The 25472-nt window shown below is 48.2% G+C and overlaps 1 long non-coding RNA gene across 1 annotated transcript in view; it reads right to left on the bottom strand.

The window, feature by feature from the left end:
• Window positions 1-25472, bottom strand: part of LOC135057036 (uncharacterized) — a 59572-nt gene that overhangs the window by 12028 nt on the left and 22072 nt on the right. The window contains exons 2-3 of the long non-coding RNA XR_010244119.1: window positions 11618-11661; window positions 5112-5144 (exon numbers count right to left, since the gene is read on the bottom strand). This is a non-coding gene — a long non-coding RNA (uncharacterized LOC135057036). The remainder of the gene's footprint in view (window positions 1-5111; window positions 5145-11617; window positions 11662-25472) is intronic.

The raw sequence follows: 25472 nt of genomic DNA on the forward strand, positions 1-25472 counted from the left end.
CAGGTGCTGGAGTAACAGGAACTGTAGAAGTGTGTACACTAGGCAGGGATTGCTGTAGTGTATCTATCCGGGAGGACATCCCTTGCAGGAACTGGAACATCTGCTGCTGCGCAGCCTCTTGACCATCCAGACGGGAGACCAGATTTTGCAAGGCCTCTGACCCCACACTCCGTCCACCATCCGAGTCCATCGATCCTGGACTTACTGTCAGATTTGGTTTTGACTGTGTCCCCGGAGGGGGCGCTAGTGGGTCAGTGGAGGTGGATGGGAGAAAACGAGGAGGCTGGATTATGTTTCTGCGCATGAGCGCAATGATATTTATTAACAGATGATTCACAGAACGGCAGCAGAAAAACAATAATAAATGCAAATGTCAATTTGTACAGCGTAACAGCTGAAAGTCTATGGAAACAGAATGAGTAACGACTGAAGAAATGATAACCGGGAATGATGATAACAGATGAATGATAACTTGTGAGAATATTCTGGTATGGGAACCAGTGCAGGTTTAAAACATGGAACTTAGCAGAGATGATGTTGTTATGGCAAACCTGGTAGCAGAAGCAGGAGTCTGACAATGTCCACAGTGCAGGTGATGAAGCACTGACAGCAAGCAAGCTGTATCACAGGTGGAGAGATGGAACACACCTGGAGTCAGTCTCTACTGCTAGGCTGAAGCACACAAGATGGTGATGAGTGTGAAGCCTGTAGATGAATGCAGGTATTGCTGGGACTTGAAGTTCCACGGAGCTGTGTGAAGTAACCAGGAGTACTGAGTCTCAGGTAGAAGCCAGGAACAAGGAACAGCAGGTAGGTTATCCAAGTACACGGAGGAAACAGGAACCAGATCCTTTCACATGAGTCGCAGGAGTGACACAAAGTCCAGGATGCCTGCAGACTGATCCTGCAGCTTCCTTTATACCCCTGGTTATACAGTCATTGGTGGAGTGAGGGAAAAGTGGGTGCGGCCAAGCACCGGATTGGCCGCTGTATGCTGACTGTTGGAAGCTGTCATGGCGGCGCCCATGCCGCGGCCTAGCGGGAACGCGGCGTGCTACACGCCTGCTGTCACAGGAGCGCTCCCAGGCCCATGATGGCGTCCGATGGCAGGGACGTGGACGACAGGTGACCGCAGGGAGCCAGGACGGAGTCCGCAGCGGCGGACAGATGTCAGCTTGGTGAGTCGATTCCTGACACAGTGATCCTGTTGCCAGCAGGACTCACTGAGATTTAAACCTAAAAAAACTTTGTCTAAGCAGCTCTTTAGGAGAGCCACCTAGAATTGCACCCTTCTCGGACGGGCACAAAAACCTAACTGAGGCTTGGAGGAGGGTCATAGGGGGAGGAGCCAGTACGCACCATGTGATCCTAAAAGCTTTATTTAGATGTGCCCTGTCTCCTGCGGAGCCCGCTATCCCCCCATGGTCCTGACGGAGTCCCAGCATCCACTAGGACGTTAGAGAAAATATATATATAGTTATATTCAATAGCAGGTGGAAGGCGGCACTCCAAGGTCTTAGAAAACACTGGAAAAGATAAACTGCAGTTTATGGTGTTCAGCACCTATCTTTTCCAGTGTTTTCTAAGACCTAGGCGTGCCGCCTTCCACCTGCTATTTCTATACGTTGCAAGACGTATTTTAGGAGGGCAACCAGGCATTTACCATATGTTTGTGAAGGAGTGCCAGCTTTTTTTCAATTACAGTATTTGCTGGCGTATAAGACTACTTTTTTGCCCTGAAAATCATGCCTCCAAGTGGGGGGGTCGTCTTATACGCCGGGTGCACTTCAGTTGGGATAGACATAGCTGCCATAGTGGCCTTCCGATACTCGCCCGGTGCCCATAGTGGCCTCCTGATGCCCGCCCACCTCATTCTACATACCATCCAGTATCGCGCGGAATCCAGTGCGGCCGCGGCGGGTCACTAGTGCCAATTACAGGGAGATGCAGGGACTGGCCGGAGGCGCTGCGGTCGCGTTGTGGCCGTACAATGGTGACAATGACAGGTACTGTAATGGCACTAATACTAATGGCACTCATGTGAAACCGGTACCAATAAATGCACACAGGGGTATACTTTTATACATTTTACAACTTTCTCCTCGCCCCCTCCCCCCTTCTTATGCATACCTTGATAAATACTCCCTATCCAAATCTCTTATCAGGTCATAATGGGGGTCATTCCGAGTTCGCCCGGTAAATTTCTTCGCATTGCAGCGATTTTCTGCTTAGTGCGCAACGTCCGCACTGAGACTGCGCCAAGTAAATTTGCTATGCAGTTAGTAATTTTACTCACGGCTTTTTCATCGCTCCGGTGATCGTAATGTGATTGACAGGAAATGGGTGTTACTGGGCGGAAACAGGCCGTTTTATGGGCGTGTGGGAAAAAACGCTACCGTTTCCGGAAAAAACGCAGGAGTGGCTGGAGAAACGGGGGAGTGTCTGGGCGAACGCTGGGTGTGTTTGTGACGTCAAACCAGGAACGACAAGCACTGAACTGATCGCAGATGCTGAGTAAGTCTGAAGCTACTCAGAAACTGCTAAGAGGTGTGTAATCGCAATATTGCGAATACGTCATTCGCAATTTTAAGACGCTAAGATTCACTCCCAGTAGGCGGCGGCTTAGCGTGAGTAAATCTGCTAAAATCAGCTTGCGAGCGATCAACTCGGAATGAGGGCCAATATACAGTATGTCACAAATCTGATGTTCTTTTACGTTTTATTTGGTGTGTGGAAGGGGGTAGTCTTATACGGCGAGTATATAACAAACTCTATATTTTGATTGGAAATGTTGGGGGTCGTCTTATACGCCCAGTCATCTTATACGCCGGCAAATACGGTAGTTATATTCATTAATATGTACTAGACACTTCAAGAAGATTCCAGATATGTTGGTAGGTATAGAAACTGCTGTTTAAAAACAGACATTTCAGAGTAGCATAAAAAAATACAGACAATAACATTGTAAAAGTAATTCAATCTAAAACGGTATAATTACACAAATAGCAGAGCAGTTAGATAGACACCTGTAATAGAGGATTCCTGCAGTGAGTGTGGAATAATTAGTAATCAAGAATCTCCAGCAGATTGGATTGTTAATATTTTTCAACTCAGTCTGATTAATAATTAGCAAATGACAGTCCCGGTGATATTGCTGGTTATAACGGATTATTAATGTTATATGGTAAGTGGCTGTGCGAAAATATGCAAATGTCGCAGCTGCCAGGATTTGTATTGATATGCCCACTAGTCGTGTACAGTACAAGCTCCAATTCATCAGCAGTGTGCATGTAACAGTGAGTACGACTGTACCTGCTATCTATCAATAAACCAACACCACTGGTTAAGTAACTGGGCTGTTCATAGTTTGAGCCATCTGTTGGTGTGTGCAATATCAACACCTGCACACACACACACACAGTGTCGGACTGGGGCATAAAGGGCCCACCTGGGAGGAGATGCATTTTTAGGGGCCCATATTTAGGGGCGTGGCCAAACTTCACAGTCTTGGCTAACTATTAAAGAGTGTATGGACTGCTAGTGCATGCATTATAATGTACCAGATTAATAACAGAAATGCACTGTAGAGAATACACCAGAGTCCTGTGCAATATAAGGTAATACAGGTTGAGTATCCCATATCCAAATATTCCGAAATACGGACTTTTTTGAGTGAGAGTGAGATAGTGAAACCTTTGTTTTTTGATGTCTCAATGTACACAAACTTTGTTTAATACACAAAAAGTTATTAGTAATACTGTATTAAATGACCTTCAGCCTGTGTGTATAAGGTGTATATGAAACATAAATGAATTGTGTGAATGTAGACACACTTTGTTTAATGCAAAAAGTTATAAAAAATATTGGCTAAAATGACCTTTAGGCAATGTGTATAAGGGCCCTCATTCCGAGTTGATCGGTCGCAAGGCGATTTTAGCAGAGTTACACACGCTAAGCCTACGCCTACTGGGAGTGAATCTTAGCATCTTAAAATTGCGACCGAAGTATTCGCAATATTGCGATCACAAACTACTTAGCAGTTTTAGAGTAGCTCCACACTTACTCTGCCTGTGCGATCAGTTCAGTGCTTGTCGTTCCTGGTTTGACGTCATAAACACACCCAGCGTTCGCTCAGACACTCCCCCGTTTCTCCGGCCACTCCTGCGTTTTTTCCGGAAACTGTAGCGTTTTCATCCACACGCCCATAAAACGCCGTGTTTCCGCCCAGTAACACCCATTTCCTGTCAATCACACTACGATCGCCGGAGCGAAGAAAAAGCCGTGAGTAAAAATCCTATCTTCTTAGCAAAATTACTTGGCGCAGTCGCAGTGCGAACATTGCGCATGCGCACTAAGCGGAATTTCACTGCGATGCGATGAAAAAGAACGAGCGAACGACTCGGAATGAGGGCCAAGGTGTATATGCAACATAAATGCATCCTGAGCTTAGACTTGGGTTCTATCACCATGATATCTCATTATGGTATGCAATTATTCCAAAATACGGAAAAATCCCATATCCAAAATACCTCTGGTCCCAAGCATTTTGGATAAGGGATACTCAACCTGTATATGTATAATCTGTGCAATTATTACTGTAAGGCTATCTCTAGTGATTCACACAATTCTGTGAAAGGAGCAGGTAGGCTGCAGTTTTTTTTATAACCCACGGGATGCCATTCCGATCACCAGCGCCTCCTTCAATCCCTACATTCTACGTCAGAAATGGTAGCATGCCCTTTCTGATGGTTGTAGTATAACTTATTGACACTATTCAGGTCAACATGAGAATGTCAACAGCATCGGACTGCCCAAGTACAGCATGTCGGCTTGCACAGCATGTGACCATGTCGATAATCATTAGACCCACCCAGATGACACGTCAACATGATGAACTTGTTAAATAGAAACATGTTTTTCTTGTTTGTTTGGGAATTATAAATTAATTATCTGCTTACTTTCAGAATATTATACAAAGGCACATTGAACATTAGCAACATCTGGAAAAAATTGCGGGTAAATGAAAAGAGACGCAGGGGACAGTCATTACATTTTTAGTGTAAAATATAATACATTATTTATATTATAATAGAAAAGACAATATTACAGACCTGATTTCCCTTCCACCAAAGCCAAGCACAGAACTAAAGGGTAAAATAATAATAATAATATGTTAATATTCTATAAACAGAATAAAACAATATAAATGGAAATGTAATAATTCACATCTGCAGGAACTAAGACAACGTATGGGTCTCAATCCTACTGAAATAATATTATGTGTTGGCTTTATCCTGGAAAATGTGGGTTACATTTACACAGGCTCAAGGAGAAAAATAAGAATTTACTTACCGATAATTCTATTTCTCGTAGTCCGTAGTGGATGCTGGGAACTCCGTAAGGACCATGGGGAATAGCGGCTCCGCAGGAGACTGGGCACAAAAGTAAAGCTTTAGGACTACCTGGTGTGCACTGGCTCCTCCCCCTATGACCCTCCTCCAAGCCTCAGTTAGGATACTGTGCCCGGACGAGCGTACACAATAAGGAAGGATTTATGAATCCCGGGTAAGACTCATACCAGCCACACCAATCACACCGTACAACTTGTGATCTGAACCCAGTTAACAGCATGATAACAGAGGAGCCTCTGGATAGATGGCTCAAAACAACAATAACCCGATTTAGTTAACAATAACTATGTACAAGTATTGCAGACAAACCGCACTTGGGATGGGCGCCCAGCATCCACTACGGACTACGAATAATAGAATTATCGGTAAGTAAATTCTTATTTTCTCTGACGTCCTAGTGGATGCTGGGAACTCCGTAAGGACCATGGGGATTATACCAAAGCTCCCAAACGGGCGGGAGAGTGCGGATGACTCTGCAGCACCGAATGAGAGAACTCCAGGTCCTCCTCAGCCAGGGTATCAAATTTGTAGAATTTAGCAAACGTGTTTGCCCCTGACCAAGTAGCTGCTCGGCAAAGTTGTAAAGCCGAGACCCCTCGGGCAGCCGCCCAAGATGAGCCCACCTTCCTTGTGGAATGGGCTTTTACAGATTTTGGCTGTGGCAGGCCTGCCACAGAATGTGCAAGCTGAATTGTATTACAAATCCAACGAGCAATAGTCAGCTTAGAAGCAGCAGCACCCAGCTTGTTGGGTGCATACATGATAAACAGCGAGTCAGATTTTCTGACTCCAGCCGTCCTGGAAACATATATTTTCAGGGCCCTGACTACGTCCAACAACTTGGAGTCCTCCAAGTCACTAGTAGCCGCAGGTACCACAATAGGTTGGTTCAGATGAAACGCTGAAACCACCTTAGGGAGAAAATGAGGACGAGTCCTCAATTCCGCCCTGACTGAATGGAAGTTCAGATAAGGGCTTTTACAGGATAAAGCCGCCAATTCTGACACGCGCCTGGCCGAGGCCAGGGCCAACAGCATGACCACTTTCCATGTGAGATATTTTAACTCCACAGATTCAAGTGGTTCAAACCAATGTGACTTTAGGAACCCCAAAACTACATTGAGATCCCAAGGTGCCACTGGAGGCACAAAAGGAGGCTGTATATGCAGTACCCCTTTTACAAACGTCTGAACTTCAGGAACTGAAGCTAGTTCTTTCTGGAAGAAAATTAACAGGGCCGAAATTTGAACCTTAATGGACCCCAATTTTAGGCCCATAGACACTCCTGTTTGCAGGAAATGCAGGAATCGACCTAGTTAAAATTCCTCCATCGGGGCCTTACTGGCCTCGCACTGCGCAACATATTTTCGCCAAATGCGGTGATAATGCTTTGCGGTTACATCCTTCCTGGCTTTGATCAGGGTAGGGATGAATTCATCCGGAATGCCTTTTTCCTTCAGGATCCGGCGTTCAACCGTCCTGCCGTCAAACGCAGCCGCGGTAAGTCTTGGAATAGACAGGGTCCTTGCTGGAGCAGGTCCCTTCTTAGAGGTAGAGGCCACGGGTCCTCCGTGAGCATCTCTTGAAATTCCGGGTACCAAGACCTTCTTGGCCAATCCGGAACCACGAGTATAGTTCTTACTCCCCTCCGTCTTATAATTCTCAGTACTTTTGGTATGAGAGGAAGAGGAGGGAACACCTACACTGACTGGTACACCCACGGTGTTACCAGAGCGTCCACAGCTATTGCCTGAGGGTCCCTTGACCTTGCGCAATACCTGTCCAATTTTTTGTTTAGGCGGGACGCCATCATGTCCACCTTTGGTTTTTCCCAACGGTTTACAATCATGTGAAAGACTTCTGGGTGAAGTCCCCACTCTCCCGGGTGGAGGTCGTGCCTGCTGAGGAAGTCTGCTTCCCAGTTGTCCACTCCCGGAATGAACACTGCTGACAATGCTATCACATAATTTTCCGCCCAGCGAAAAATCCTTGCAGCTTCTGCCATTGCCCTCCTGCTTCTTGTGCCGCCCTGTCTGTTTACGTGGGCGACTGCCGTGATGTTGTCCGACTGGATCAGCACCGGCTGACCTTGAAACAGAGGTCTTGCTTGGCTTAGGGCATTGTAAATGGCCCTTAGCTCCAAGATATTTATGTGAAGTGATGTCTCCAGGCTTGACCACAAGCCCTGGAAATTTCTTTCCTGTGTGACTGCTCCCCAGCCTCGCAGGCTGGCATCCGTGGTCACCAGGACCCAGTCCTGAATGCCGAATCTGCGACCCTCTAGAAGATGAGCACTCTGCAACCACCACAGGAGAGACACCCTTGTCTTTGGTGACAGGGTTATCTGCTGATGCATCTGAAGATGCAATCCGGACCATTTGTCCAGCAGGTCCCACTGGAAAGTTCTTGCGTGGAATCTGCCGAATGGAATTGCTTCGTAGGAAGCCACCATTTTTCCCAGGACCCTTGTGCACTGATGCACTGACACTTGGCCTGGTTTTAGGAGGTTTCTGACTAGTTCGGATAACTCCCTGGCTTTCTCCTCCGGGAGAAACACCTTTTTCTGGACTGTGTCCAGGATCATCCCTAGGAATAGAAGACGTGTCGTCGGGATCAGCTGCGATTTTGGAATATTGAGAATCCAACCGTGCTGCCGCAACACTACTTGAGATAGTGCTACCCCGACTACCAACTGTTCCCTGGATCTTGCCCTTATCAGGAGATCGTCCAAGTAAGGGATAACTAAAATTCCCTTCCTTCGAAGGAGTATCATCATTTCGGCCATTACTTTGGTAAAGACCCGGGGTGCCGTGGACAAACCAAACGGCAGCGTGGAATAATACCCCTTTCCCTGTTGTAGGAGGGGTACCTTGATTATCACCTGCTGGGAATACAGCTTGTGAATGGCTTCCAATACCGCCTCCCTGTCGGAGGGAGACGTCGGTAAAGCAGACTTTAGGAAACGGCGAAGGGGAGACGTCTCGAATTCCAATTTGTACCCCTGAGATACCACCTGAAGGATCCAGGGGTCCACCTGTGAGTGAGCCCACTGCACGCTGAAATTTTTGAGACGGGCCCCCACCGTGCCTGAGTCCGCTTGTAAAGCCCCAGCATCATGCTGAGGACTTGGCAGAAATGAGAGAGGGCTTCTGTTCCTGGGAACTGGCTGTTTGCTGCAGCCTTTTTCCTCTCCCTCTGCCACGGGGCAGAAATGAGGAGCCTTTTGCCCGCTTGCCCTTATGGGGCCGAAAGGACTGCGCCTGATAATACGGCGTCTTCTTATGTTGAGAGGCTACCTGGGGTAAAAATGTGGATTTCCCAGCCGTTGCCGTGGCCACCAGGTCTGTTAGACCTACCCCAAATAACTCCTCCCTTTTATAAGGCGATACTTCCATATGCCTTTTGGAATCAGCATCACCTGACCACTGTCTTGTCCATAACCCTCTTCTGGCAGAAATGGACAGAGCACTTACTCTTGATGCCAGTCGGCAAATATACCTCTGTGCATCACGCATATATAGAAATGCATCTTTTAAATGCTATATAGTCAGTAATATACTGTCCCTATCTAGGGTATCAATATTGTCAGTCAGGGAATCCGACCAAGCCACCCCAGCACTGCACATCCAGGCTTAGGCGATTGCTGGTCGCAGTATCACACCCGTGTGAGTATATATACATTTTAGGATATTTTCCTGCTTTCTGTCAGCAGGTTCCTTAAGGGCGGCTGTATCCGGGGACGGTAGTGCCACCTGTTTAGACAAACGTGTGAGCACTTTATTCACCCTAAGGGGTGTTTCCCAACATGCCCCATCCTCTGGCGGGAAGGGGTATGATGCTAATAACTTTTTAGGAATTAACAGTTTTTATCGGGGGAAACCCACGCATCATCACACACTTCATTTAATTCCTCAGATGCAGGAAAAACTACAGGCAGTTTTTTCTCACCCAACATAATACCTTTTTAGTGGTACTGGTATTATCAGAAATATGAAAAACATTTTCCATAGCCTCAATCATGTAACTTGTGGCCCTACTGGAAGTCACATTCGTCTCTTAATCGTCAACACTGGAGTCAGTATCCGTGTCGGCGTCTGTATCTGCCATCTGAGGTAATGGGCGTTTTAGAGCCCCTGATGGCTTTTGAGACACCTGGACAGGCACAGGCTGAGTAGCCGGCTGTCTCATGTCATCAATCTTTTGTAAAGAGCTGACACTGTCACGTAATTCCTTCCATAAGCTCAGCCACTCAGGTGTCGACTCCCTAGGGGGTGACATCTCCATTACAGGCAATTGCTCCGCCTCCACACCATTTTCCTCCTCATACATGTCGACACAATCGTACCGACACACAGCACACACACAGGGAATGCTCTGATAGAGGACAGGACCCCACTAGCCCTTTGGGGAGACAGAGGGAGAGTATGCCAGCACACACCAGAGCGCTATATATATATATACAGGGATAACCTTATAGAAGTGTTTTTCCCCTTATAGCTGCTGTTTTATTAATACTGCGCCTAATTAGTGCCCCCTCTCTTTTTTAACCCCTTTCTGTAGTGTAGTAACTGCAGGGGAGAGCCAGGGAGCTTCCCTCCAACGGAGCTGTGAGAGAAAATGGCGCCAGTGTGCTGAGGAGATAGGCTCCGCCTCTTTTTCGTGGACTTCTCTCCTGCATTTTTATGGATTCTGGCAGGGGTTAAAATACATCCATATAGCCCTGGGGGTTATATGTGATGTATGTTTGCCAGCCAAGGTGTTTTTATTGCTGCTCAGGGCGCCCAGCGCCCTGCACCCATCAGTGACCGGAGTGTGAGGTGTGTATGAGGAGCAATGGCGCACAGCTGCAGTGCTGTGCGCTACCTTGGTGAAGACTGATGTCTTCTGCCGCCGATTTTCCAGACCTCTTCTTGCTTCTGGCTTTGTAAGGGGGCCGGCGGCGCGGCTCTGGGACCGGACTCCGAGGCTGGGCCTGTGTTCGGTCCCTCTGGAGCTAATGGTGTCCAGTAGCCAAGAATCCCAAGCTGGCTGCAAGCAGGCAGGTTCGCTTCTTCTCCCCTTAGTCCCTCGATGCAGTGAGCCTGTTGCCAGCAGGTCTCACTGAAAATAAAAAACCTAAAACTAAACTTTCACTAAGAAGCTCAGGAGAGCCCCTAGTGTGCACCCTTCTCGGCCGGGCACAAAAATCTAACTGAGGCTTGGAGGAGGGTCATAGGGGGAGGAGCCAGTGCACACCATGTAGTCCTAAAGCTTTACTTTTGTGCCCAGTCTCCTGCGGAGCCGCTATTCCCCATGGTCCTTACGGAGTTCCCAGCATCCACTAGGACGTCAGAGAAATGTATTATTTCCATATCGTCCGCCCTAAATGTGGTTTGTAAAAATATTTAGGCACAAAATAAACTGATTAACGTAAAATCCAGTGTATTGGCTACTTAGAAAATATCATGAAAAAATCTTTAATAGAATATATTGCTGGCAATATCATAACTCAGCATTGATCAACTGCGTTCGGCCTGGGGTCTCCCAGCCCGAATGACTCAGTTCTAGTAGGCAAATTTTGTCCGATCACTCAACATGTTTAGTCAAAATCGTAACCAAATACTGATGGACATGGCATACTTTTTAAGCCAATACATGCGCAGATTTTCCGCCAGGAAAAGAAAACTACGTGATTGGTTTGCAAAATTGCAGTGTATGGAGACCTTGCTGGTTCCTTGAGTAAACTGACCAGTGGTAACACCTAGAGCAGGCACGTCAAAACTGCGGCCCTACAGCTGGTGTGAAACTACATATCCCAGCATGCCCTGACACAGTTTTCCTGTCAGAGAAAGCTAAAGCTGTGTCAGGGCATGCTGGGATGTATAGTTTCTCAACAGCTGGAGAACCGTGCCTGACCTAGAGAAAGCTTTGTAATTCAGAAAGGCCTTATGTGGATAATTCTTTCTGCCTGCAGATATTTTCATGTGTGGATAGCCTGAAATGTGCAACTGCTGCATTGTCCATTGTGTGCATTATAAGTCATTTCCACCTTACATTATTGTACTTGTCACCCGTTGCAGTATAACATATGGAATGCACCATATTAACATTCCTTTATGTGAGAGGATGCAATGTTGCTTTCTTACAGAATTCAATAAGACCACATCAGTGGGTCACACACTGTGGAGCCTTACAATATACTACTGATTACTGTAACAAGAACTCACCTACGCCCACCAACACAAACAGCGTCTTCATTTTCTCCTCGTCGCTGAAAGTAAATTAGGCTGTGAGTGTTATTTGGTAATCAGTGAAAAAGAGAAATATACAGATAAAAGGACAATTGAAGAGACAGTGACAGAGGGACCGGGGTAAGAGGAAAGTAGAGTGATAGAGAGAGTGACGGAGGGACCAGGGTAAGAGGAAAGTAGAGTGATAGAGAGAGTGACAGAGGGACCGGGGTAAGAGGAAAGTAGCGTGATAGAGAGAGTGACAGAGGGACCGGAGTAAGAGGAAAGTAGAGTGATAGAGAGAGTGACAGAGGGACCGGGGTAAGAGGAAAGTAGAGTGATAGAGAGAGTGACAGAGGGACCGGGGTAAGAGGAAAGTAGCGTGATAGAGAGAGTGACAGAGGGACCGGAGTAAGAGGAAAGTAGAGTGATAGAGAGAGTGACAGAGGAACCAGGGTAAGAGGAAAGTAGAGTGATAGAGACAGTGACAGAGGGACCGGGGTAAGAGGAAAGTAGAGTGATAGAGAGAGTGACGGAGGGACCAGGGTAAGAGGAAAGTAGAGTGATAGAGAGAGTGACAGAGGGACCGGGGTAAGAGGAAAGTAGCGTGATAGAGAGAGTGACAGAGGGACCGGAGTAAGAGGAAAGTAGAGTGATAGAGAGAGTGACAGAGGGACCGGGGTAAGAGGAAAGTAGAGTGATAGAGAGAGTGACAGAGGGACCGGGGTAAGAGGAAAGTAGCGTGATAGAGAGAGTGACAGAGGGACCGGAGTAAGAGGAAAGTAGAGTGATAGAGAGAGTGACAGAGGGACCGGGGTAAGAGGAAAGTAGAGTGATAGAGAGAGTGACAGAGGGACCGGGGTAAGAGGAAAGTAGAGTGGTAGAGAGAGTGACAGAGGGACCGGAGTAAGAGGAAAGTAGAGTGACAGAGAGAGTGACAGAGGGACCAGGGTAAGAGGAAAGTAGAGTGATAGAGAGAGTGACAGAGGGACCAGGGTAAGTGGAAAGTAGAGTGATAGAGAGAGTGACAGAGGGACCGGAGTAAGAGGAAAGTAGAGTGATAGAGAGAGTGACGGAGGGACCAGGGTAAGAGGAAAGTAGAGTGACAGAGAGAGTGACAGAGGGACCAGGGTAAGAGGAAAGTAGAGTGATAGAGAGTGACAGAAGGACCAGGGTAAGAGGAAAGTAGAGTGACAGAGAGAGTGACAGAGGGACCAGGGTAAGAGGAAAGTAGAGTGATAGAGAGAGTGACAGAGGGACCGGGGTAAGAGGAAAGTAGAGTGATAGAGAGAGTGACAGAGGGACCGGGGTAAGAGGAAAGTAGAGTGATAGAGAGAGTGACAGAGGGACCGGGGTAAGAGGAAAGTAGAGTGATAGAGAGAGTGACAGAAGGACCAGGGTAAGAGGAAAGTAGAGTGATAGAGAGAGTGACAGAGGGACCGGAGTAAGAGGAAAGTAGAGTGATAGAGAGAGTGACAGAAGAACCAGGGTAAGAGGAAAGTAGAGTGATAGAGTGACAGAGGGACCAGGGTAAGAGGAAAGTAGAGTGATAGAGAGAGTGACAGAGGGACCAGGGTAAGAGGAAAGTAGAGTGCTAGAGAGAGTGACAGCGGGACCGGGGTAAGAGGAAAGTAGAGTGATAGAGAGAGTGACAGAAGGACCAGGGTAAGAGGAAAGTAGAGTGCTAGAGAGAGTGACAGAGGGACCAGGGTAAGTGGAAAGTAGAGTGATAGAGAGAGTGACAGAGGGACCGGAGTAAGAGGAAAGTAGAGTGATAGAGAGAGTGACGGAGGGACCAGGGTAAGAGGAAAGTAGAGTGACAGAGAGAGTGACAGAGGGACCAGGGTAAGAGGAAAGTAGAGTGATAGAGAGTGACAGAAGGACCAGGGTAAGAGGAAAGTAGAGTGACAGAGAGAGTGACAGAGGGACCAGGGTAAGAGGAAAGTAGAGTGATAGAGAGAGTGACAGAGGGACCGGGGTAAGAGGAAAGTAGAGTGATAGAGAGAGTGACAGAGGGACCGGAGTAAGAGGAAAGTAGAGTGATAGAGAGAGTGACAGAAGAACCAGGGTAAGAGGAAAGTAGAGTGATAGAGAGAGTGACAGAGGGACCGGAGTAAGAGGAAAGTAGAGTGATAGAGAGAGTGACAGAAGAACCAGGGTAAGAGGAAAGTAGAGTGATAGAGTGACAGAGGGACCAGGGTAAGAGGAAAGTAGAGTGATAGAGAGAGTGACAGAGGGACCAGGGTAAGAGGAAAGTAGAGTGCTAGAGAGAGTGACAGCGGGACCGGGGTAAGAGGAAAGTAGAGTGATAGAGAGAGTGACAGAAGGACCAGGGTAAGAGGAAAGTAGAGTGCTAGAGAGAGTGACAGAGGGACCGGGGTAAGAGGAAAGTAGAGTGATAGAGAGAGTGACAGAAGGACCAGGGTAAGAGGAAAGTAGAGTGATAGAGTGACAGAGGGACCGGAGTAAGAGGAAAGTAGAGTGATAGAGAGAGTGACAGAGGGACCGGGGTAAGAGGAAAGTAGAGTGGTAGAGAGAGTGACAGAGGGACCGGGGTAAGAGGAAAGTAGAGTGATAGAGAGAGTGACAGAGGGACCGGGATAAGAGGAAAGTAGAGTGATAAAGAGAGTGACAGAGGGACCGGAGTAAGAGGAAAGTAGAGTGATAGAGAGAGTGACAGAGGGACCGGGGTAAGAGGAAAGTAGAGTGGTAGAGTGACAGAGGGACCGGAGTAAGAGGAAAGTAGAGTGACAGAGAGAGTGACAGAGGGACCGGGGTAAGAGGAAAGTAGAGTGATAGAGAGAGTGACAGAGGGACCAGGGTAAGTGGAAAGTAGAGTGATAGAGAGAGTGACAGAGGGACCGGAGTAAGAGGAAAGTAGAGTGACAGAGAGAGTGACAGAGGGACCAGGGTAAGAGGAAAGTAGAGTGATAGAGAGAGTGACAGAGGGACCGGAGTAAGAGGAAAGTAGAGTGATAGAGAGAGTGACGGAGGGACCAGGGTAAGAGGAAAGTAGAGTGATAGAGAGAGTGACAGACGGACCAGGGTAAGAGGAAAGTAGAGTGATAAAGAGAGTGACAGAGGGACCGGGGTAAGAGGAAAGTAGAGTGGTAGAGAGAGTGACAGAGGGACCGGGGTAAGAGGAAAGTAGAGTGATAGAGAGAGTGACAGAAGGACCAGGGTAAGAGGAAAGTAGAGTGATAGAGAGAGTGACAGAGGGACCGGAGTAAGAGGAAAGTAGAGTGATAGAGAGAGTGACAGAAGAACCAGGGTAAGAGGAAAGTAGAGTGACAGAGGGACCAGGGTAAGAGGAAAGTAGAGTGATAGAGAGAGTGACAGAGGGACCAGGGTAAGAGGAAAGTAGAGTGACAGAGGGACCAGGGTAAGAGGAAAGTAGAGTGATAGAGAGAGTGACAGAGGGACCAGGGTAAGAGGAAAGTAGAGTGCTAGAGAGAGTGACAGCGGGACCGGGGTAAGAGGAAAGTAGAGTGATAGAGAGAGTGACAGAAGGACCAGGGTAAGAGGAAAGTAGAGTGCTAGAGAGAGTGACAGAGGGACCAGGGTAAGTGGAAAGTAGAGTGATAGAGAGAGTGACAGAGGGACCGGAGTAAGAGGAAAGTAGAGTGATAGAGAGAGTGACGGAGGGACCAGGGTAAGAGGAAAGTAGAGTGACAGAGAGAGTGACAGAGGGACCAGGGTAAGAGGAAAGTAGAGTGATAGAGAGAGTGACAGAGGGACCGGGGTAAGAGGAAAGTAGAGTGATAGAGAGAGTGACAGAGGGACCGGGGTAAGAGGAAAGTAGAGTGATAGAGAGAGTGACAGAGGGACCGGGGTAAGAGGAAAGTAGAGTGATAGAGAGAGTGACAGAAGGACCAGGGTAAGAGGAAAGTAGAGTGAAAGAGAGAGTGACAGAGGGACCGGAGTAAGAGGAAAGTAGAGTGATAGAGAGAGTGACAGAAGAACCAGGGTAAGAGGAAAGTAGAGTGACAGAGGGACCAGGGTAAGAGGAAAGTAGAGTGATAGAGAGAGTGACAGAGGGACCAGGGTAAGAGGAAAGTAGAGTGCTAGAGAGAGTGACAGCGGGACCGGGGTAAGAGGAAAGTAGAGTGATAGAGAGAGTGACAGAAGGACCAGGGTAAGAGGAAAGTAGAGTGCTAGAGAGAGTGACAGAGGGACCGGGGTAAGAGGAAAGTAGAGTGATAGAGAGAGTGACAGAAGGACCAGGGTAAGAGGAAAGTAGAGTGATAGAGTGACAGAGGGACCGGAGTAAGAGGAAAGTAGAGTGATAGAGAGAGTGACAGAGGGACCGGGGTAAGAGGAAAGTAGAGTGGTAGAGAGAGTGACAGAGGGACCGGGGTAAGAGGAAAGTAGAGTGATAGAGAGAGTGACAGAGGGACCGGGATAAGAGGAAAGTAGAGTGATAAAGAGAGTGACAGAGGGACCGGAGTAAGAGGAAAGTAGAGTGATAGAGAGAGTGACAGAGGGACCGGGGTAAGAGGAAAGTAGAGTGATAGAGAGAGTGACAGAGGGACCGGGGTAAGAGGAAAGTAGAGTGGTAGAGTGACAGAGGGACCGGAGTAAGAGGAAAGTAGAGTGACAGAGAGAGTGACAGAGGGACCGGGGTAAGAGGAAAGTAGAGTGATAGAGAGAGTGACAGAGGGACCAGGGTAAGTGGAAAGTAGAGTGATAGAGAGAGTGACAGAGGGACCGGAGTAAGAGGAAAGTAGAGTGACAGAGAGAGTGACAGAGGGACCAGGGTAAGAGGAAAGTAGAGTGATAGAGAGAGTGACAGAGGGACCGGAGTAAGAGGAAAGTAGAGTGATAGAGAGAGTGACGGAGGGACCAGGGTAAGAGGAAAGTAGAGTGATAGAGAGAGTGACAGACGGACCAGGGTAAGAGGAAAGTAGAGTGATAAAGAGAGTGACAGAGGGACCGGGGTAAGAGGAAAGTAGAGTGGTAGAGAGAGTGACAGAGGGACCGGGGTAAGAGGAAAGTAGAGTGATAGAGAGAGTGACAGAGGAACCAGGGTAAGAGGAAAGTAGAGTGATAGAGAAAGTGACGGAGGGACCAGGGTAAGAGGAAAGTAGAGTGATAGAGAGAGTGACAGAGGAACCAGGGTAAGAGGAAAGTAGAGTGATAGAGAAAGTGACAGAAGGACCAGGGTAATAGGAAAGTAGAGTGATAGAGAGAGTGACAGAGGGACCGGGGTAAGAGGAAAGTAGAGTGATAGAGAGAGTGACAGAAGGACCAGGGTAAGAGGAAAGTAGAGTGATAGAGAGAGTGACAGAGGGACCGGAGTAAGAGGAAAGTAGAGTGATAGAGAGAGTGACAGAAGAACCAGGGTAAGAGGAAAGTAGAGTGATAGAGTGACAGAGGGACCAGGGTAAGAGGAAAGTAGAGTGATAGAGAGAGTGACAGAGGGACCAGGGTAAGAGGAAAGTAGAGTGCTAGAGAGAGTGACAGCGGGACCGGGGTAAGAGGAAAGTAGAGTGATAGAGAGAGTGACAGAAGGACCAGGGTAAGAGGAAAGTAGAGTGCTAGAGAGAGTGACAGAGGGACCAGGGTAAGTGGAAAGTAGAGTGATAGAGAGAGTGACAGAGGGACCGGAGTAAGAGGAAAGTAGAGTGATAGAGAGAGTGACGGAGGGACCAGGGTAAGAGGAAAGTAGAGTGACAGAGAGAGGGACCAGGGTAAGAGGAAAGTAGAGTGATAGAGAGTGACAGAAGGACCAGGGTAAGAGGAAAGTAGAGTGACAGAGAGAGTGACAGAGGGACCAGGGTAAGAGGAAAGTAGAGTGATAGAGAGAGTGACAGAGGGACCGGGGTAAGAGGAAAGTAGAGTGATAGAGAGAGTGACAGAGGGACCGGGGTAAGAGGAAAGTAGAGTGATAGAGAGAGTGACAGAGGGACCGGGGTAAGAGGAAAGTAGAGTGATAGAGAGAGTGACAGAAGGACCAGGGTAAGAGGAAAGTAGAGTGATAGAGAGAGTGACAGAGGGACCGGAGTAAGAGGAAAGTAGAGTGATAGAGAGAGTGACAGAAGAACCAGGGTAAGAGGAAAGTAGAGTGATAGAGTGACAGAGGGACCAGGGTAAGAGGAAAGTAGAGTGATAGAGAGAGTGACAGCGGGACCGGTGTAAGAGGAAAGTAGAGTGATAGAGAGAGTGACAGAAGGACCAGGGTAAGAGGAAAGTAGAGTGCTAGAGAGAGTGACAGAGGGACCGGGGTAAGAGGAAAGTAGAGTGATAGAGAGAGTGACAGAAGGACCAGGGTAAGAGGAAAGTAGAGTGATAGAGTGACAGAGGGACCGGAGTAAGAGGAAAGTAGAGTGATAGAGAGAGTGACAGAGGGACCGGGGTAAGAGGAAAGTAGAGTGGTAGAGAGAGTGACAGAGGGACCGGGGTAAGAGGAAAGTAGAGTGATAGAGAGAGTGACAGAGGGACCGGGATAAGAGGAAAGTAGAGTGATAAAGAGAGTGACAGAGGGACCGGAGTAAGAGGAAAGTAGAGTGATAGAGAGAGTGACAGAGGGACCGGGGTAAGAGGAAAGTAGAGTGATAGAGAGAGTGACAGAGGGACCGGGGTAAGAGGAAAGTAGAGTGGTAGAGTGACAGAGGGACCGGAGTAAGAGGAAAGTAGAGTGACAGAGAGAGTGACAGAGGGACCGGGGTAAGAGGAAAGTAGAGTGATAGAGAGAGTGACAGAGGGACCAGGGTAAGTGGAAAGTAGAGTGATAGAGAGAGTGACAGAGGGACCGGAGTAAGAGGAAAGTAGAGTGACAGAGAGAGTGACAGAGGGACCAGGGTAAGAGGAAAGTAGAGTGATAGAGAGAGTGACAGAGGGACCGGAGTAAGAGGAAAGTAGAGTGATAGAGAGAGTGACGGAGGGACCAGGGTAAGAGGAAAGTAGAGTGATAGAGAGAGTGACAGACGGACCAGGGTAAGAGGAAAGTAGAGTGATAAAGAGAGTGACAGAGGGACCGGGGTAAGAGGAAAGTAGAGTGGTAGAGAGAGTGACAGAGGGACCGGGGTAAGAGGAAAGTAGAGTGATAGAGAGAGTGACAGAAGGACCAGGGTAAGAGGAAAGTAGAGTGATAGAGAGAGTGACAGAGGGACCGGAGTAAGAGGAAAGTAGAGTGATAGAGAGAGTGACAGAAGAACCAGGGTAAGAGGAAAGTAGAGTGACAGAGGGACCAGGGTAAGAGGAAAGTAGAGTGATAGAGAGAGTGACAGAGGGACCAGGGTAAGAGGAAAGTAGAGTGACAGAGGGACCAGGGTAAGAGGAAAGTAGAGTGATAGAGAGAGTGACAGAGGGACCAGGGTAAGAGGAAAGTAGAGTGCTAGAGAGAGTGACAGCGGGACCGGGGTAAGAGGAAAGTAGAGTGATAGAGAGAGTGACAGAAGGACCAGGGTAAGAGGAAAGTAGAGTGCTAGAGAGAGTGACAGAGGGACCAGGGTAAGTGGAAAGTAGAGTGATAGAGAGAGTGACAGAGGGACCGGAGTAAGAGGAAAGTAGAGTGATAGAGAGAGTGACGGAGGGACCAGGGTAAGAGGAAAGTAGAGTGACAGAGAGAGTGACAGAGGGACCAGGGTAAGAGGAAAGTAGAGTGATAGAGAGTGACAGAAGGACCAGGGTAAGAGGAAAGTAGAGTGACAGAGAGAGTGACAGAGGGACCAGGGTAAGAGGAAAGTAGAGTGATAGAGAGAGTGACAGAGGGACCGGGGTAAGAGGAAAGTAGAGTGATAGAGAGAGTGACAGAGGGACCGGGGTAAGAGGAAAGTAGAGTGATAGAGAGAGTGACAGAGGGACCGGGGTAAGAGGAAAGTAGAGTGATAGAGAGAGTGACAGAAGGACCAGGGTAAGAGGAAAGTAGAGTGATAGAGAGAGTGACAGAGGGACCGGAGTAAGAGGAAAGTAGAGTGATAGAGAGAGTGACAGAAGAACCAGGGTAAGAGGAAAGTAGAGTGACAGAGGGACCAGGGTAAGAGGAAAGTAGAGTGATAGAGAGAGTGACAGAGGGACCAGGGTAAGAGGAAAGTAGAGTGCTAGAGAGAGTGACAGCGGGACCGGGGTAAGAGGAAAGTAGAGTGATAGAGAGAGTGACAGAAGGACCAGGGTAAGAGGAAAGTAGAGTGCTAGAGAGAGTGACAGAGGGACCGGGGTAAGAGGAAAGTAGAGTGATAGAGAGAGTGACAGAAGGACCAGGGTAAGAGGAAAGTAGAGTGATAGAGTGACAGAGGGACCGGAGTAAGAGGAAAGTAGAGTGATAGAGAGAGTGACAGAGGGACCGGGGTAAGAGGAAAGTAGAGTGGTAGAGAGAGTGACAGAGGGACCGGGGTAAGAGGAAAGTAGAGTGATAGAGAGAGTGACAGAGGGACCGGGATAAGAGGAAAGTAGAGTGATAAAGAGAGTGACAGAGGGACCGGAGTAAGAGGAAAGTAGAGTGATAGAGAGAGTGACAGAGGGACCGGGGTAAGAGGAAAGTAGAGTGATAGAGAGAGTGACAGAGGGACCGGGGTAAGAGGAAAGTAGAGTGATAGAGAGAGTGACAGAGGGACCGGAGTAAGAGGAAAGTAGAGTGACAGAGAGAGTGACAGAGGGACCAGGGTAAGAGGAAAGTAGAGTGATAGAGAGAGTGACAGAGGGACCGGAGTAAGAGGAAAGTAGAGTGATAGAGAGAGTGACGGAGGGACCAGGGTAAGAGGAAAGTAGAGTGATAGAGAGAGTGACAGACGGACCAGGGTAAGAGGAAAGTAGAGTGATAAAGAGAGTGACAGAGGGACCGGGGTAAGAGGAAAGTAGAGTGGTAGAGAGAGTGACAGAGGGACCGGGGTAAGAGGAAAGTAGAGTGATAGAGAGAGTGACAGAAGGACCAGGGTAAGAGGAAAGTAGAGTGATAGAGAGAGTGACAGAGGGACCGGAGTAAGAGGAAAGTAGAGTGATAGAGAGAGTGACAGAAGAACCAGGGTAAGAGGAAAGTAGAGTGACAGAGGGACCAGGGTAAGAGGAAAGTAGAGTGATAGAGAGAGTGACAGAGGGACCAGGGTAAGAGGAAAGTAGAGTGATAGAGTGACAGAGGGACCAGGGTAAGAGGAAAGTAGAGTGATAGAGAGAGTGACAGAGGGACCAGGGTAAGAGGAAAGTAGAGTGCTAGAGAGAGTGACAGCGGGACCGGGGTAAGAGGAAAGTAGAGTGATAGAGAGAGTGACAGAAGGACCAGGGTAAGAGGAAAGTAGAGTGCTAGAGAGAGTGACAGAGGGACCAGGGTAAGTGGAAAGTAGAGTGATAGAGAGAGTGACAGAGGGACCGGAGTAAGAGGAAAGTAGAGTGATAGAGAGAGTGACGGAGGGACCAGGGTAAGAGGAAAGTAGAGTGACAGAGAGAGTGACAGAGGGACCAGGGTAAGAGGAAAGTAGAGTGATAGAGAGTGACAGAAGGACCAGGGTAAGAGGAAAGTAGAGTGACAGAGAGAGTGACAGAGGGACCAGGGTAAGAGGAAAGTAGAGTGATAGAGAGAGTGACAGAGGGACCGGGGTAAGAGGAAAGTAGAGTGATAGAGAGAGTGACAGAGGGACCGGGGTAAGAGGAAAGTAGAGTGATAGAGAGAGTGACAGAGGGACCGGGGTAAGAGGAAAGTAGAGTGATAGAGAGAGTGACAGAAGGACCAGGGTAAGAGGAAAGTAGAGTGATAGAGAGAGTGACAGAGGGACCGGAGTAAGAGGAAAGTAGAGTGATAGAGAGAGTGACAGAAGAACCAGGGTAAGAGGAAAGTAGAGTGACAGAGGGACCAGGGTAAGAGGAAAGTAGAGTGATAGAGAGAGTGACAGAGGGACCAGGGTAAGAGGAAAGTAGAGTGCTAGAGAGAGTGACAGCGGGACCGGGGTAAGAGGAAAGTAGAGTGATAGAGAGAGTGACAGAAGGACCAGGGTAAGAGGAAAGTAGAGTGCTAGAGAGAGTGACAGAGGGACCGGGGTAAGAGGAAAGTAGAGTGATAGAGAGAGTGACAGAAGGACCAGGGTAAGAGGAAAGTAGAGTGATAGAGTGACAGAGGGACCGGAGTAAGAGGAAAGTAGAGTGATAGAGAGAGTGACAGAGGGACCGGGGTAAGAGGAAAGTAGAGTGGTAGAGAGAGTGACAGAGGGACCGGGGTAAGAGGAAAGTAGAGTGATAGAGAGAGTGACAGAGGGACCGGGATAAGAGGAAAGTAGAGTGATAAAGAGAGTGACAGAGGGACCGGAGTAAGAGGAAAGTAGAGTGATAGAGAGAGTGACAGAGGGACCGGGGTAAGAGGAAAGTAGAGTGATAGAGAGAGTGACAGAGGGACCGGGGTAAGAGGAAAGTAGAGTGGTAGAGTGACAGAGGGACCGGAGTAAGAGGAAAGTAGAGTGACAGAGAGAGTGACAGAGGGACCGGGGTAAGAGGAAAGTAGAGTGATAGAGAGAGTGACAGAGGGACCAGGGTAAGTGGAAAGTAGAGTGATAGAGAGAGTGACAGAGGGACCGGAGTAAGAGGAAAGTAGAGTGACAGAGAGAGTGACAGAGGGACCAGGGTAAGAGGAAAGTAGAGTGATAGAGAGAGTGACAGAGGGACCGGAGTAAGAGGAAAGTAGAGTGACAGAGAGAGTGACAGAGGGACCGGGGTAAGAGGAAAGTAGAGTGATAGAGAGAGTGACAGAGGGACCAGGGTAAGTGGAAAGTAGAGTGATAGAGAGAGTGACAGAGGGACCGGAGTAAGAGGAAAGTAGAGTGACAGAGAGAGTGACAGAGGGACCAGGGTAAGAGGAAAGTAGAGTGATAGAGAGAGTGACAGAGGGACCGGAGTAAGAGGAAAGTAGAGTGATAGAGAGAGTGACGGAGGGACCAGGGTAAGAGGAAAGTAGAGTGATAGAGAGAGTGACAGACGGACCAGGGTAAGAGGAAAGTAGAGTGATAAAGAGAGTGACAGAGGGACCGGGGTAAGAGGAAAGTAGAGTGGTAGAGAGAGTGACAGAGGGACCGGGGTAAGAGGAAAGTAGAGTGATAGAGAGAGTGACAGAGGAACCAGGGTAAGAGGAAAGTAGAGTGATAGAGAAAGTGACGGAGGGACCAGGGTAAGAGGAAAGTAGAGTGATAGAGAGAGTGACAGAGGAACCAGGGTAAGAGGAAAGTAGAGTGATAGAGAAAGTGACAGAAGGACCAGGGTAATAGGAAAGTAGAGTGATAGAGAGAGTGACAGAGGGACCGGGGTAAGAGGAAAGTAGAGTGATAGAGAGAGTGACAGGGGGACCGGGGTAAGAGGAAAGTAGAGTGATAGAGAGAGTGACAGAGGGACCAGGGTAAGAGGAAAGTAGAGTGATAGAGAGAGTGACAGGGGGACCGGGGTAATAGGAAAGTAGAGTGATAGAGAGAGTGACAGAGGAACCAGGGTAAGAGGAAAGTAGAGTGATAGAGAAAGTGACGGAGGGACCAGGGTAAGAGGAAAGTAGAGTGATAGAGAGAGTGACAGGGGGACCGGGGTAAGAGGAAAGTAGAGTGATAGAGAGAGTGACAGGGGGACCGGGGTAAGAGGAAAGTAGAGTGATAGAGAGAGTGACAGAGGGACCGGGGTAAGAGGAAAGTAGAGTGATAGAGAAAGTGACAGAAGGACCAGGGTAATAGGAAAGTAGAGTGATAGAGAGAGTGACAGAGGGACCGGGGTAAGAGGAAAGTAGAGTGATAGAGAGAGTGACAGAGGAACCAGGGTAAGAGGAAAGTAGAGTGATAGAGAGAGTGACAGGGGGACCGGGGTAAGAGGAAAGTAGAGTGATAGAGAAAGTGACGGAGGAACCAGGGTAAGAGGAAAGTAGAGTGATAGAGAGAGTGACAGACGGACCAGGGTAAGAGGAAAGTAGAGTGATAAAGAGAGTGACAGAGGGACCGGGGTAAGAGGAAAGTAGAGTGGTAGAGAGAGTGACAGAGGGACCGGGGTAAGAGGAAAGTAGAGTGATAGAGGGAGTGACAGAGGGACCAGGGTAAGAGGAAAGTAGAGTGATAGAGAGAGTGACAGAGGGACCAGGGTAAGAGGAAAGTAGAGTGATAGAGAGAGTGACAGAGGGACCGGGGTAAGAGGAAAGTAGAGTGATAGAGAGAGTGACAGAGGGACCGGGGTAAGAGGAAAGTAGAGTGATAGAGAGAGTGACAGGGGGACCGGGGTAAGAGGAAAGTAGAGTGATAGAGAGAGTGACAGAGGGACCAGGGTAAGAGGAAAGTAGAGTGATAGAGAGAGTGACAGAGGGACCAGGGTAAGAGGAAAGTAGAGTGATAGAGAAAGTGACAGAAGGACCAGGGTAATAGGAAAGTAGAGTGATAGAGAGAGTGACAGAGGGACCGGGGTAAGAGGAAAGTAGAGTGATAGAGAGAGTGACAGAGGGACCGGGGTAAGAGGAAAGTAGAGTGATAGAGAGAGTGACAGAGGGACCGGGGTAAGAGGAAAGTAGAGTGATAGAGAGAGTGACAGAGGGACCGGGGTAAGAGGAAAGTAGAGTGATAGAGAGAGTGACAGAGGGACCGGGGTAAGAGGAAAGTAGAGTGATAGAGAGAGTGACAGAGGGACCGGGGTAAGAGGAAAGTAGAGTGATAGAGAGAGTGACAGAGGGACCGGGGTAAGAGGAAAGTAGAGTGATAGAGAGAGTGACAGAGGGACCGGGGTAATAGGAAAGTAGAGTGATAGAGAGAGTGACAGAGGGACCGGGGTAAGAGGAAAGTAGAGTGATTGAGAGAGTGACAGAGGGACCGGGGTAAGAGGATAGTACAGTGATAGAGAGAGTGACAGGGGGACCGGGGTAAGAGGAAAGTAGAGTGATAGAGAGAGTGACAGAGGGACCAGGGTAAGAGGAAAGTAGAGTGATAGAGAGAGTGACAGGGGGACCGGGGTAATAGGAAAGTAGAGTGATAGAGAGAGTGACAGAGGAACCAGGGTAAGAGGAAAGTAGAGTGATAGAGAAAGTGACGGAGGGACCAGGGTAAGAGGAAAGTAGAGTGATAGAGAGAGTGACAGAGGAACCAGGGTAAGAGGAAAGTAGAGTGATAGAGTGACAGGGGGACCGGGGTAAGTGGAAAGTAGAGTGATAGAGAGAGTGACAGAGGAACCAGGGTAAGAGGAAAGTAGAGTGATAGAGAGAGTGACGGAGGGACCAGGGTAAGAGGAAAGTAGAGTGATAGAGAGAGTGACAGAGGAACCAGGGTAAGAGGAAAGTAGAGTGATAGAGAGAGTGACAGAGGGACCAGGGTAAGAGGAAAGTAGAGTGACAGAGAGACCGGGGTAAGAGGAAAGTAGAGTGATAGAGAGAGTGACAGAGGGACCGGGGTAATAGGAAAGTAGAGGGACCAGGGTAAGAGGAAAGTAGAGTGACAGAGAGACCGGGGTAATAGGAAAGTAGAGTGATAGAGAGAGTGACAGAAGGACCAGGGTAAGAGGAAAGTAGAGTGATTTAGAGAGTGACAGAGGGACCGGGGTAAGAGGAAAGTAGAGTGATAGAGAGAGTGACAGAGGGACCAGGGTAATAGGAAAGTAGAGTGATAGAGAGAGTGACAGAGGGACCAGGGTAATAGGAAAGTAGAGTGATAGAGAGAGTGACAGACAGAGAGTGAGAGAGGTGGATGTAATGTACCTATAAGTCCTCAGTAAAATACGTCTGCCAGTGGCACTGACTGCAGTCGTTCTTAGCTCAGGATGTAGGGTGTTTATATATGAACGGAGAATGTAATTTTTTCTTATGTAATGTTTAATTCTAATTTGTAATTACCTTTTTAATTGTTGGTTTTATTGTAGCTATTGCCCAAGTTATATTTAAAGTTACTATACATAGGGTTTCACAATAAGTAAGTTCACAATTAGA

This window comes from Pseudophryne corroboree, chromosome 3 (assembly GCF_028390025.1).
Source record: "Pseudophryne corroboree isolate aPseCor3 chromosome 3, aPseCor3.hap2, whole genome shotgun sequence".
Taxonomy (NCBI): domain Eukaryota; kingdom Metazoa; phylum Chordata; class Amphibia; order Anura; family Myobatrachidae; genus Pseudophryne; species Pseudophryne corroboree.